We start from the raw sequence: 14345 nt of genomic DNA, 5'->3' as shown, positions 1-14345 counted from the left end.
CTTCACAGAAGTTTATAACGTACAGCCGTACAATTAAAAAATCATATTTTTTCCACAAAAATGATCTTTTCACCCCCAATTTTAATTTCCCAAGGGAAACAGGACCCCAAAAGTTAATGTGCAATTTATCATGAGTACGCTGATACCCCATATGTGGGGGTAAACCACTATTTGTGTGCATGGCAGAGCTCTGAAGGGAAGCAGCGCCATTTGACTTTTTTGGCTGGAATTGAGATAAAACGCCATGTTGCATTTGGAGAGCCCCTGATGTGCCCAAACAGTGGAAACCCCCAATTCTAACTCCAACCCTAACCTCAACACACCCCTAGCCCTAATTTCAGCCCTAGACCTAACCCTAACCCTAGCCCTAACCCTAACCCTAACTCTAGCCCTAGCCCTAGCCCTAACCCTAATGGGAAAATGGAAATAAATACATTTTTTTTAATTTTATTATTTTTCCCTAACTAAGGGGGTGAGAAAGGGGGGTTTGATTTACTATTTATGGCAGGTTTTTATATTTGGCAGCTGTCACACGCTAAAAGACGCTTTTTATTGTAAAAATAGTTTTTGCATCACCACATTTTGAGAGCTATAATTTTTCCGTATTTTGAACCACGTCATGTGAAGTCTTATTTTTTGTGGGACGAGTTGATGTTTTTATTGTTACTATTTTCGGGCATGTGACATTTTTTGATCGCTTTTTATTCCGATTTTTGGGAAGCAGAATGAACAAACACCAGCATTTCATGAATTTCTTTTGGGGGGTGCGTTTACACCGTTCCATGTGTGGTAAAATTGATAAAGGGGTTTTATTCTTTGGGTCAGTACGGTAACAGCGATACCTCATTTATGTCGTTTTTTACGTTTTGTCGCTTTTATGCAATAAAAACAATTTTATATAAAAAATTATTTTTGCATCGCTTTATTCTGCGAGCTATAACTTTTTTATTTTTTCACTGATGATGCTCTGTGGCAGCTCATTTTTTGCGGGACAAGATGACGTTTACAGTGCTACCATGTTAATTCATATCCGTTTTTTTAATCGCGCGTTATTGCACTTTTTGTTCGGCGGTATGATAATAAAGCATTGTTTTTTGCTTTGTTTTTTTAAGGGGTTCACTAAAAGGGTTAACTAGTGGGATAGTTTTATAGGGCGGGTCGTTATGGACGCGGCAATACTAAATATGTGTACTTTTATTGTTTTTTTTAGTTAGAAAAAAAGAATTTATTAGGGAATATTTTTTTTAAATTTAATTTGTGATTTTTTTAAAATTATTTTTACACGTGTTTTTTTTTCTTACTTTATTATATTGTCCCAAGGGGGGACATCACTGTCTTTTGTCAGATCACCAATCTGACACTTAGAACAGCGCTGTGTCAAATCGGCGATCTGAAAGGCACTGCTGCAGGCTTCCTCCTGCTTGCTCTCAGCAAGCAGTGAGGAAGCCGGCTCCCTGCAGACCCCCAGAGGTTCCCGCCACCTTATTGGATCCAGTGACCTGCAAGGAAGGAGGCCCCCGCAGCAGCGCTGCACATTGCGCTGCTGCGGGGGTCTCAGGGAAGCACGGAGGGAGCCCCCTCCCTGCCGATGCTTCCCTAAACCCCCGGTACACTGCGATCGTGTTTGATCGCAGTGTGCCAGGGGTTAACGTGCCGGGGCGGTCCGTAACCGCCCCTGACACATAGTGTAGGGTGTCAGCTGTGATAATCAGCTGACACCTGGCTGCGATCAGCTGCGCTCCCCCCGTGAGCGCCGTTGATCACCTGTGACGTAATATTCCGTCCTTGGGACCCAGGTCACATGGACGGAATATTACGTCCAATGTAGGAAAGGGGTTAATAAATGATTGTTGTTTTTCTACAGCTTTTCATTATTGTCATCATCATGACAACACCGGACACAATGTGTTTTTCTCATTTTTTGCCTTGCAAAGATCAGTTTTAGTCAGCATTCCCCTCATTTCATTTCCTCTGCTACTATATCACTTAATGTTGTACACAGTAGAATTTCCAATTGATCATCGACACGTTTCTGTTCTGGCCCCTAAAACACGGTATGCTAGGACTACACCAGAGCTTAGAAGAAGTGAAAAGAAGCCTTTCTACTCCAATGCTATGGGAACAGAGAAAATGGAGCAAACATTTTTAATGCAAGTTGTGTTGCTGGCTCTGCAAGCCATGGTGATAGAGATGCTGTCAGATGTAGCAGCACTTGGAGTCAGGACAAATCTCCAGGTGGGAATCAGACAGGGAGGCAAGAAGCTCAGGCCATTTCCTACAAAGAAACAACTGTCAGCCTAATGAGGGATAATGATGACAATAATTCTATAGTGGAGAAAACCTGGCAACTAGGCAAGGGTGCCGAGAAAGTGATATTCACAGAGGAGGAGGGTGTTGGCGTTGATGATACATGGTGTAGACAATGGGTGGATAAAAAATCCTGTGGGGAAAAAATTGCTTGTTCTGCAGTCAGCTCTGCAGCAGGTGAAGCCACATGTGCTGATGGTTGAGGAGCTTCAACCAGGTCTGATCGCAATGGTGAATTGTATCAGCAGGCACCTGTGTGGAAGGATTTTTTTGCACACTGCAGCCAGATGATTCTTGCGCAGTCTGCAGGCAGTGCAAGAGGAAAATAAGCCATGGACCTCCCAGTGTTTTTAGACTAGGAATTGCAGCTCTGTGTCAGACTCAGCACATGAAGTAACTGTCACGAGGTGACTGTGACGGTGTGACACGACCCAACGGATGGTCGGTCAGCAAACAGCACAATACACATACAACGGGAATGGTATAAGTGAGAGAAAGACCCTACCTATAGGGAATGATGGATGATCACCACTGAGCTCCAACCTGAGGTTGTCCCTGCACTCACCTAACACCCTATGCGGGTCCTTCCCCCTGCCGCCGTCAAGATACCTCATCCCTAGTAGAAACCTATTACTGCCCTGGCTAGTGCACTGGCCAGCAAAGAGCAATAGCGTCACCTCTGCAGAATAATACACACAGGGGGAAGAGACTAACACCAAAGGGACAAGGCAACAAAAACACCACACTCAGCTTATGTATAACGCTGCTAAGCTCCACACCGCAGATAACAGCAGCAACTGGACTCCAAACACTAGACGGGGCTTACACCAGAGAGCTGCTCCTGCTAGGCTGGTCTCCAGAAAGGAATTGTATCACCAACAGTCAGCTGATGTATCAGGTGACCTTTTAAAGGATGGTGGCAATGGTCACCACCTGCATCAGCTGACCCAGCAGCACTGCAGTAACACCAGATTGCCAGCAGGGGAAAAACTGACATTAACCCCCGATGGTCCAAAATGAAAAAAGTTTTAAACTGAGAGGAACCAGAGCTGCCACAAATCCAAACATGGAACGTGACAGTAGCATTTGGGAATATGAAGCCGACTAGCAATAGAGCAAGCGTCAATTGTCCTCCATACCCTTCTCGTCATACTTGTTTTTATTTCAGACAGGCTACACATTCAAATTATACCTGACTTGTGTCATCATTACATCATCATTGTCATCCACTCTGAGTACACATTTTCTCCCTCCATTGCATTTGCAAAGTCATCTGCTAGTTCACCAACTAAACTCTCACCTGGTCAAGTTGCTGATAGTGTGGTGACTGCTATTCCACCTTGTGGAGTCAGCTGACTTTGGAGAAATGAGAAATGAGGTATACTTTCAGCCAGGGGTGGGCTGGGCCAGAGGGGGGTGCATACCCCAGCAGCAGTTTCAGGCTGTTGGCGGTTTGTTGTGTTAGAATCATAGAATGTTAAAATTGGAAGAGACTTCAAGGATCATCGTGTCCAACCCCCAGCTCAACGCAGCTCAGGATTCACTAAACCATATCATACAGATATCTGTCCAGCCTCTGTTTGAAGACTTCCATTGATGCAGAAGTCACCAACTTTCGTGGCAACCTGTTCCACTCATTGATCACCCTCAATGTCAAAAAGTTTTTTCTACTATCTAATCTGTGTCTTCTCCCTCCATTTTAATGGAGTCCGGGTTCGGGTTTGAATTCAGGTGCCGTACTGGTACCCCAACCAAACTTTTTAAAAATGCTCCAAATGTTAAAAATGATCCACTGGTCCACGCATCATTTAGTCATAACTGTACTACTAACGTAAGGGATTTTTAATCCAACGTAATCTAACTAACATAAGGGATTTTTAATCCATTTTTTGGAAGAGGCCTCACATTTAAAGGTCCAATTTGTCAACCAGGGCTACAATGCAGATTAAACAACTTGATTTAAGAGACAATGTCTCTTCCTCAGGAAAATTTGATTAATAAACCTACACATAATCACATAAGCTCAGTCTAATTAAAAGAGCAGCTAGATACCATCCTTATAGCAGTTTTTTATGGATACCACTATATGGATATAGATGGATATGGATTTTATCTTTCATCTCCAGAATTGCATTAAGAATTATTCCACATTTTTAATATTGCACAGTGTCACAATTAGCTTTTGTTTAGGGATGGAAAGTACTATTTATGTATTTTCCCCCTTTGTGGTGTATGTCAATAACACATCTATTATATTTTATTGATTTCTATATATTTTTTCTATATATAAATTTTTTCCTGTTTTTAATACAATATATATGCACATATATGATATATATACATATATACATATATACATATATATATATATATATATATTTATTTAACTGTCATCTTCTGTATTGCATTAGGATTTATTTCACATTTTCAATATTGCACAGAGTGGCACAATTAGTTTTTGTTTGGGGGTGGAAAGTAATATTTATGTATTTCCCCCTTTGTGGTGGACATCAATAGTACATATATTACATTTTAACCATTTCTCTCTATATATACAGTATACCGTAATTTTTAATTAAGGGATTTGTAATGCTGTTGTATATGCATATACTTATTGTTAGATGTATTTAATCTATGTAACCACTGGGAACAAGCCATATTTTGAATGGCATGTATTTAAGGCCAGTTAGCACAGCGTGATCGCAGTTACCTCTGATGAAGGAAACTGAGATTTCCGAAACACGTAGGGTTTCCTGTCCTCGTGGGAGCCCACCGAAGCAAGCCAGGAGGGTGTCCGGGAGTTCATGATGCCGTGACGTAAGGCTGGCCAGGAGGTTGGTGCAACGCCGTGCAGGAGGAGACCTCTTGAGCAAATGTCCCCTGCCTGCAAGGGTCCTGGGTCTGCGCACACTGAGGATTGTCCCAGCGATGTGCACTGGGATGCGCTTCCGGGGCTGCGCATGGCTGGGCAACACTGAAAGAACTGGTATGGCCTGAGGCCGAGCGAGCCAGAGAGCAGGCCACCTGGGTCTGTGCACACTTAGATTTTCTTGAGTGTACAGAAACAGCATCCAAATATGGTAATTATATCAAAAGCTTGTGGACAAGCCATTTTTTCTTCACTGTGAAAACAGTTTCCTAAAATAAAGGGATAATTTTTGGTCCTCTTGGTGAAAAGCCTTTGTAATTGCTTAATCATTTTGTGAAAAGCAAACTTGTTGTGGATACCAAGAGAGGAATCATTTTTTTCACTTCTAGTTGAGAAGCCATTACCTCTTCATGTTCAAAGCAGCTATCTTTGCTCCCTAAAAAATGGCTAATTTATGGATGGAGTTCGAAAATGCTATTGAATCTTTATTTAGCAAAACAAAGGCAGACATCAGCCCCAAAAAGGGATAATGTTCTGACCATTTTTACAGTTTAAATTGGTTTTCTACTACTAGATAACCATCGCTTAATTATTTCATCATGACCAATCCAGTTAAAATAAAAACTATGTATACTTGCCGACCGTAGTGGTGCCATTCCATTTATATCCACGGTAACATTTCCAAAGAGTCACATAGCTTGTTCTGTCACCTGGTAGGTGCAGCAAATGAGGTACCACTGTTCAGCTGCAGCTCATCAATATTTAGTCTTGGAAGAATATTGTTACCTCTAAGTAAATGGTAAATGCTGCAGCTGATAAATGTCTTTTCATTGACTACAGCCAGCAAGTGACACAAGTCACATCACTCTTCTAGACCAGCTTTACCATTCCAGCATTGTTGGCACTGCTGTTCCCAGAGAGTGATGTGACTTATGTCATCTGCAGGCTGCAGCCAATAAGTGGGAGGTATGCACAGTTTTTATTTTAATTGTGGTCCTTAACTTATTAAGCCTGAGTTGTTGATTAGTGGACAAATATTCTGATAGTGTAAGGATTTATTAAATACGTTGCTGGTTATTACTGGTTACCATCTCTTTACTTCTTTTTAGATAGGTTAAGGTCACATGAACATCAATAAGGGTGTGTTTGCAACAAAGAGCTCAAAATGTGTTCAGTACACCCTAGTAAACCTCAGCAATTATACAATGGGGCAAAAAAGTATTTAGTCAGTCAGCAATAGTGCAAGTTCCACCACTTAAAAAGATGAGAGGCGTCTGTAATTTACATCATAGGTAGACCTCAACTATGGGAGACAAACTGAGAAAAAAAAATCCAGAAAATCACATTGTCTGTTTTTTTTTCATTTTATTTGCATATTATGGTGGAAAATAAGTATTTGGTCAGAAACAAGCAATCAAGATTTCTGGCTCTCACAGACCTGTAACTTCTTCTTTAAGAGTCTCCTCTTTCCTCCACTCATTACCTGTAGTAATGGCACCTGTTTAAACTTGTTATCAGTATAAAAAGACACCTGTGCACACCCTCAAACAGTCTGACTCCAAACTCCACTATGGTGAAGACCAAAGAGCTGTCAAAGGACACCAGAAACAAAATTGTAGCCCTGCACCAGGCTGGGAAGACTGAATCTGCAATAGCCAACCAGCTTGGAGTGAAGAAATCAACTGTGGGAGCAATAATTAGAAAATGGAAGACATACAAGACCACTGATAATCTCCCTCGATCTGGTGCTCCACGCAAAATCCCACCCCGTGGGGTCAGAATGATCACAAGAACGGTGAGCAAAAATCCCAGAACCACACGGGGGGACCTAGTGAATGAACTGCAGAGAGCTGGGACCAATGTAACAAGGCCTACCATAAGTAACACACTACGCCACCATGGACTCAGATCCTGCAGTGCCAGACGTGTCCCACTGCTTAAGCCTGTACATGTCCGGGCCCGTCTGAAGTTTGCTAGAGAGCATTTGGATGATTCAGAGGAGTTTTGGGAGAATGTCCTATGGTCTGATGAAACCAAACTGGAACTGTTTGGTAGAAACACAACTTGTCGTGTTTGGAGGAAAAAGAATACTGAGTTGCATCCATCAAACACCATACCTACTGTAAAGCATGGTGATGGAAACATCATGCTTTGGGGCTGTTTCTCTGCAAAGGGGCCAGGACGACTGATCCGGGTACATGAAAGAATGAATGGGGCCATGTATCGTGAGATTTTGAGTGCAAACCTCCTTCCATCAGCAAGGGCATTGATGATGAAACGTGGCTGGGTCTTTCAACATGACAATGATCCAAAGCACACCGCCAGGGCAACGAAGGAGTGGCTTCGTAAGAAGCATTTCAAGGTCCTGGAGTGGCCTAGCCAGTCTCCAGATCTCAACCCTATAGAAAACCTTTGGAGGGAGTTGAAAGTCCGTGTTGCCAAGCGAAAAGCCAAAAACATCACTGCTCTAGAAGAGATCTGCATGGAGGAATGGGCCAACATACCAACAACAGTGTGTGGCAACCTTGTGAAGACTTACAGAAAACGTTTGACCTCTGTCATTGCCAACAAAGGATATATCACAAAGTATTGAGATGAAATTTTGTTTCTGACCAAATACTTATTTTCCACCATAATATGCAAATAAAATGAAAAAAAAACAGACAATGTGATTTTCTGGATTTTTTTTTCTCAGTTTGTCTCCCATAGTTGAGGTCTACCTATGATGTAAATTACAGACGCCTCTCATCTTTTTAAGTGGTGGAACTTGCACTATTGCTGACTGACTAAATACTTTTTTGCCCCACTGTACATGTATTATGTGGGCAATAAAAAGTCATGAGAAATTTGTCAGAAAAGCAAATTTTGAGGAAATTTTCTAAGAAGTTGAACGATCCACCAAACTCTATTACATTTCATTACAACTAGACTTGGCAATCTTTTAAAAGTGAGCAGGCATAGCGCTCTATAAGTGGAATATTTGAATATATAGATATTATAGATATAGATTTGGGTCTACCCTGTGGGCTTCTAAATTGCCTTGTTTCTATTTCTCGTCTCTACTTGTAATTATTTCACTTGAGGTGGGTCAGATTTGCGATTGTATATGGTCCTGATTTACATGTAAAAAGAGAGAACAAGGTGATTAAATAGGAACAGGAACGGATTAGGTGAAAGGATGTGAGGCATGCAGACTGTCAGTTGTTTGGGCATAGATACCAGAAAGTATTACAGAGACATTGCTTTTATTGCCTATCTTTTATGAACTTCTGCGCTTGTAAAACGAGGCAAGCCTTTCAAAATACGTCCCTGGAATTGCCAAGGCACTCTTAGCATTATCTTCAGCTAAGTGCCCACTTAATTGTACGAAAAAATGCTATGGTAGAGCAGGTTTTATCATTATGTATCCATACGTTTTGCAGCTCTTTATTGGCACCCAACAATTTCTACTCTTTTTCCTCAACTCTGCTAATTTTTATGACTAAATAATAGGATTTTTGAATAACTGAAAACGCACATAGTTCTTGATGATTTAGCTGTCACAGTGACACTGCATGTCATCAATAATTAGGAAATATGATGTGGAGGGAACCATAAATGAACTGGGCCAAGTGAAAACAAGTTGTTCAATGAAAATCAACTTAGTTTTGGAAAAAGATAATTCATTGACTGCAAAAGGTAAACCATCAAGACTAAGCAAATCAAATGTAAAGACAGTATAAAGGACAATGAAAGTGAAGAGAGGTTGTTCTTGGTGGATTTATGTTCCACTGCCGACTGCCTCCTCATTATTATCTTGTCAGTGATAACATATTGCAGGAGATACATTTGTAATGCTAATGTGGTTTTATCATAAAATGTTGTTTCCAATTCACATAATATTACTATTTTCAGTGTTTACCTTTCCTTCTTAACATTCACAACACAATGCTGTATTATGAAGACCTCGATATTATTTATGAGCGTGCCGCAATATTATGCGAAGGTTTGTAATTAAGTATTTGAGAAGAACATTTCTGAAAGAGTTGAAGTAAATAGTTGCATTGATTTGTGAACTGATGTGTAAAGCAGAGATCATTGAAAAACTTACATCTGCAAAAACTCGATTTACACCAAACTCTTAAAAAATAAAGTAATGGAGCACAATTTCCAAAAGTATTCAATGTATGCATATAATTTCTCCTGTGCATCCCAATACTCTGGAACTCTCTACCCCAACATATCAGACTCTCGCCTACCATGGAAACCTTCTAAAGGAACCTGAAGTCCTACCTCTTCTGACAAGCCTACAACCTGCAGTAACCACTGATCCACCTAACCGCTGCACCGACCAGCTGTACCTTCACCTATTGTATCCTCACCCATCCCTTGTAGATTGTGAGCCCTCGCGGGCAGGGTCCTCTCTCATCCTGTACCAGTCGTGACTTGTATTGATTAGGATTACCGTACTTGTTTTTTATTATGTATACCCCTTTTCACATGTAAAGCACCATGGAATAAATAATAATAATAATAATAATTTAAAGTACATGCTAAATAGCATTTTTATTAGGAATCATTGGAGGGATTGACTCACCATCAATACCAGATAAACCTATTGAGCTTGATATGTCTAAAAGAAATTGCAAAGTAAATATTATAGATGGGTTTCAAATTTGAAATAGTGTCCTCATTGTTTACTTGTCAAGTTCATAATAATGTCTGAGCTGCAGGCTCAGGAATTGGAACTGCACAAGTGGATATTCATTTTCAAAGGAAAAGTTTTGGTGAAAACTGCATTTTATTTACTGAAATTCCTGGTGTTTGTATGTATATGAGTCCAGTGGGAGGACTTGCGGTATTCCAGCGGGAAGACCTACAGTGTTTGTACGTATATAGTCCAGCGGGAGGAACTACTCAGTGATTGACTGTCTTCCTTATACTGTATTACTGTGAATACAGAGAAATGTCAATCACTAGTAGGACCGCCCACTGGACTCATGAGCATACAAACAGAGATTTCAATGAACAAAATACAAGTTATACTGAATAATTTCCCCTCAAAATAATATATCCTTCTGCTCAGCTTCCATTTCTCTATATCAAGCTGTCCACACATAGGCTTGCATTTACATCATGACAGGTTCCCTGTAAGGTCAATTTGATTAAAAGAACAGAATAATCCAGCTCACTGCACTGCCTTGCTGGTAGGATCCAAATCCTGCGCACGGATTTGACTAGGCAGTCAATCAATAGTAGAAAAAAGGGAAGAAAGTTCCAGCGCCAGGAATGGAAAATTAAAAATCCATTTTATTGTGCCAATGCATATTAAAATTCCAGCAGGTACAGCATATCAGTCGGATGACTGCAGAACAACGCGTTTCGACGTCGAAACACGTTGTTCTGCAGTCATCCGACTGATATGCTGTACCTGCTGGAATTTTAATATGCATTGGCACAATAAAATGGATTTTTAATTTTCCATTCCTGGCGCTGGAACTTTCTTCCCTTTTTTCTACTGTCAATTTGATTAGTGTCACGTGTCAGATGGAGCCAAATTGGGTGATCAAGCATTCCAGCTATACTGTATCTGCTCATAATGTCAAGCAATTTCATGACAGTGTTCTTTGTGAATGTGTACTATTCTTACATGTTTATTCACTATACGGTCCTAAACCCCAAAATGTGGCGGACATGGACATTGAATGTAGTAATGAGATGGCTAGAAGCCTGAAAATGTACTCTACAGGGTAGGAGGGAGGGGTAGATTAGAAAAATTGACAAATGTTGATTTCATGAAAGTGGACATCCCCCCTGACAGAACAGCGCCCATTGGCTATAGCCTGCATGTAAATTGGGGTCCTGATTTGATTTAGTGGATATTGTCCGGTAGTATAAAACTTCTTTAGAATGGTATTCTGGGCAAACTAGAACCTCCAGGATGTAATTTGTTTTTTCATATAAAAATTTTAAGAATGATGAAGAGAATATGTACAGCTCTCAGTTATTTTTCTATAACTCAATTAATAGATTGTACAGTATATAACAAAATTTTCAATGTGCAAACACTTTTCCATACTCAACATGTGCTGCGACTTTGCCTTTTCAAGCCGAGAACTATTATTCTGCCAACCCTTAATGAATATTCAAGTTGTCTTCTGCTGTTTCTTGGTTATCAGGGCCAAAATAGCTGGTGTTTTCTGCAGACAGAAAAGGAAGAGGATGAAGAGAATAAAATAAATTATTTAAAAATAATCAATAAGGGGTTAACATATGTTCACTTTTTATCTGTGATTTATTCTTCCATGTAAAAATATTAAATCATTTTATCACATTAAGGATACAAGATTTAGACTGTTTCTTATTATAATTCAAGTGAAAGAATCCTTAGCATAATGATTGAATTGCTTTATTATGGTGTCACAAATACAGATACTACAGCAATGTTTCAGACCCTACTATAGATGGGCCTCTTGGTCAAACTAATACTTATTCACTAATAGATACAATTTTTGTTCAAGAGCTCTGTTTTATCCCGCACCCACCACTGATTTAAAGCTCTCTGCCCATGCACAGTATACACAGAAAGCCACCAATTAGTGATGATCGAGAACTAAAATATTTGAGTGCTCGTTACTCGAATCGAGCAGGTCGGACGTTCGGACATGCTTGACTCAAGTAACGAGTGTAATGGAACTCAATGGGAAATGCGAACATTTTTCTCGGAGACCTAACAGGAGGGCTGGGGTGGCAGGAAAATCACTGAAATGGATGGAAACCACTTTAAAATGGAGTGGGAAACAGCATGGGTAAGACAACTAGATGCATCACTGATTTCCAAGTTTATGTTGGGAGCTAAATAAATAACTAAAAAAAAAATGTGTGGTCCCCCAGACAGCTGGGGGCTGGTATTATCAAGCTGGGAAGTGTATGGCTCTTTGTCCCTTTCTAGCCTAAAAATGCCAGCCTGCAGCCACCCCAGAATTGGTGAATTAGAGTAGATACACAATTCTGGAGCTTTGCTTGGCTCTTCCCGATTGACCTGGTATGGTGACTGTGGTGACTTTTCCTCAATTTCTTCAGCCCAGAAATATTTCTCACTTTGATATTGCTTGGAAAAATGGATCATCCCACTTTTTGTGTTCATGCATTCACACAGTGTTGAAGCTTAGTGCCCTCTCAACATCACTACTGTTATTTCTAATGATAGTCCATTAAAAATAGAATTATGGGAGTTGAGAGGGCACATCCAGTAGAACTGCAGTAACACACTCAGAAACAACCACATACAGCTCAACCATGTTCAAGTGATAGTGACAAAGCTTGCAATACTAGACTCAATGTTACTAGAGTACTAAGGTGTCTATTTGTTGAACATGATTTTCTAGACGATCAACCCCATCGATCATGAGCGAATGTATTAATTGTCCATGATCCTTTCAGAAGGAAAAGTGGCAAATGGAACTCACTGTCCTCAAAAGTCCTTTATTGGATATCACATGAAGCAGAAGAACATGTACTGAAAAAGTACCAGACGACGGCTGTTTCACGCCTATAATGTGACTCTGCGGGTTCTAACTAGTGTGAGAGTAACCAACCTATCAAAAGGATACGGAAACTCCCATAATTTCATGACACGTACCACACAGCTGTGGTGACTTCCAAACAGCACAAATATATCCAGACAAGTGAACGTAAAACAAAAAACAATTAAAACATGCCAAATTTACAAATAATAATAATAATAAATTTTATTTCTATAGCGCCGACATATTCCACAGCACTTTACATATCAGAGGGGATTTGTACAGACAATAGACATTACAGCATAACAATAATCACATAGATCATAACAGATACCAAGAGGAATGAGGGCCCTGCTCGCAAGCTTACAATCTATGAGGGAAAAAGGGGAGACACGAAATGTGGGTGGTAACAATTGCCCTGATTGTTTGGACCAGCCATAATGTTAAGTGTGTAACAGTACGGACACAGAGGGCTAATAGATGCATAAAGCATGTGGGAACATGATACGGGGAACCTGGTTATGGTAAAACTTTTGACTGTGCCACACAGGGATAGTTAGGTTAATGTGTTGAGGCGGTAGGCCAGTCTGAATAAATGAGTTTTCAGGGCACGCTTAAAATTGTAGGGATTGGGGACTACTCGTATTGACCTGGGAAGTGCATTCCAAAGAATTGGCGCAGCACGTGTATAGTCTTGGAGACAGGAGTGGGAGGTTCTGATTATTGAGGATGCTAACCTCAGGTCATCAGCAGAACGGAGGGCACGGGTAGGGTGGTAGACTGAAGCAAGGGAGGAGATGTAGGGTGGTGCTCAGCCATGGAGTGCTTTGTGGGTGAGGGCAATAAGTTTGTACTGGATTCTGGAGTGGATGGGTAGCCAGTGTAAGGACTGGCACAAGGTAGAGGCATCGGTGTAACGATTGGCGAGGAATATGATCCTGGCTGCCGCATTCAAGACAGATTGGAGGGAGGAAAGTTTGGTAAGAGGGAGACCGATTAGAAGAGAGTTACAATAGTTCAGACGAGAATGAATAAGAGAAACAGTAAGAGTTTTGCAGAGTCAAAGGTAAGAAAAGGTCGAATTCTAGAAATGTTTTTGAGATGCAGATAACAAGAGCGAGCCAGTGATTGGATGTGGAGGGTGAATGAAAGCTCAGAGTCAAGTATGACCCCAAGACAGCAGGCTTGTTGCTGGGGAGTAATAGTGGAACCACACACAGAAATGGCAGAAATGTCGGGTATAGGCAGAGGCTTATCTTGGCTTTCTGGCACCCGGGGCAAGAATTTGATTCGGCGCCCCCCCCCAAGTACATATGCGACTTGCACACTTAGCCATGTACCCACGAGCCGCTCTCCCTAATGCTCTCAATGTTCAGTAAAAAACTGAAAGCAGGATGAGAAGCTCGTTGTCACAAGACCATAACTATGAAAATCGCATATGAGTGAAGTGTCCATGTGATGACTACTGGAACTTGCAGAGCTGAATCCTGACATTGCAGCTTCTGAATTCTCACAATGAATGCACCTGCACACTTTTAGGATTCTCCCTTGCCGATGTACAGTCATGTCAGCACAAGTATGTGATTTGTATACTTCTGGCCACATTCCGACTAGACGTGCCCGGCCTCGCTCAGTTCATTTTCATTGGGTGAGGCCACACATGT

The sequence above is a fragment of the Dendrobates tinctorius genome, unplaced genomic scaffold (genome assembly GCF_039654945.1).
Source record: "Dendrobates tinctorius isolate UK_male_01 unplaced genomic scaffold, ASM3965494v1 ptg000270l, whole genome shotgun sequence".
Taxonomy (NCBI): Eukaryota; Metazoa; Chordata; class Amphibia; order Anura; family Dendrobatidae; genus Dendrobates; species Dendrobates tinctorius.
This window is presented reverse-complemented; position numbering follows the sequence as displayed.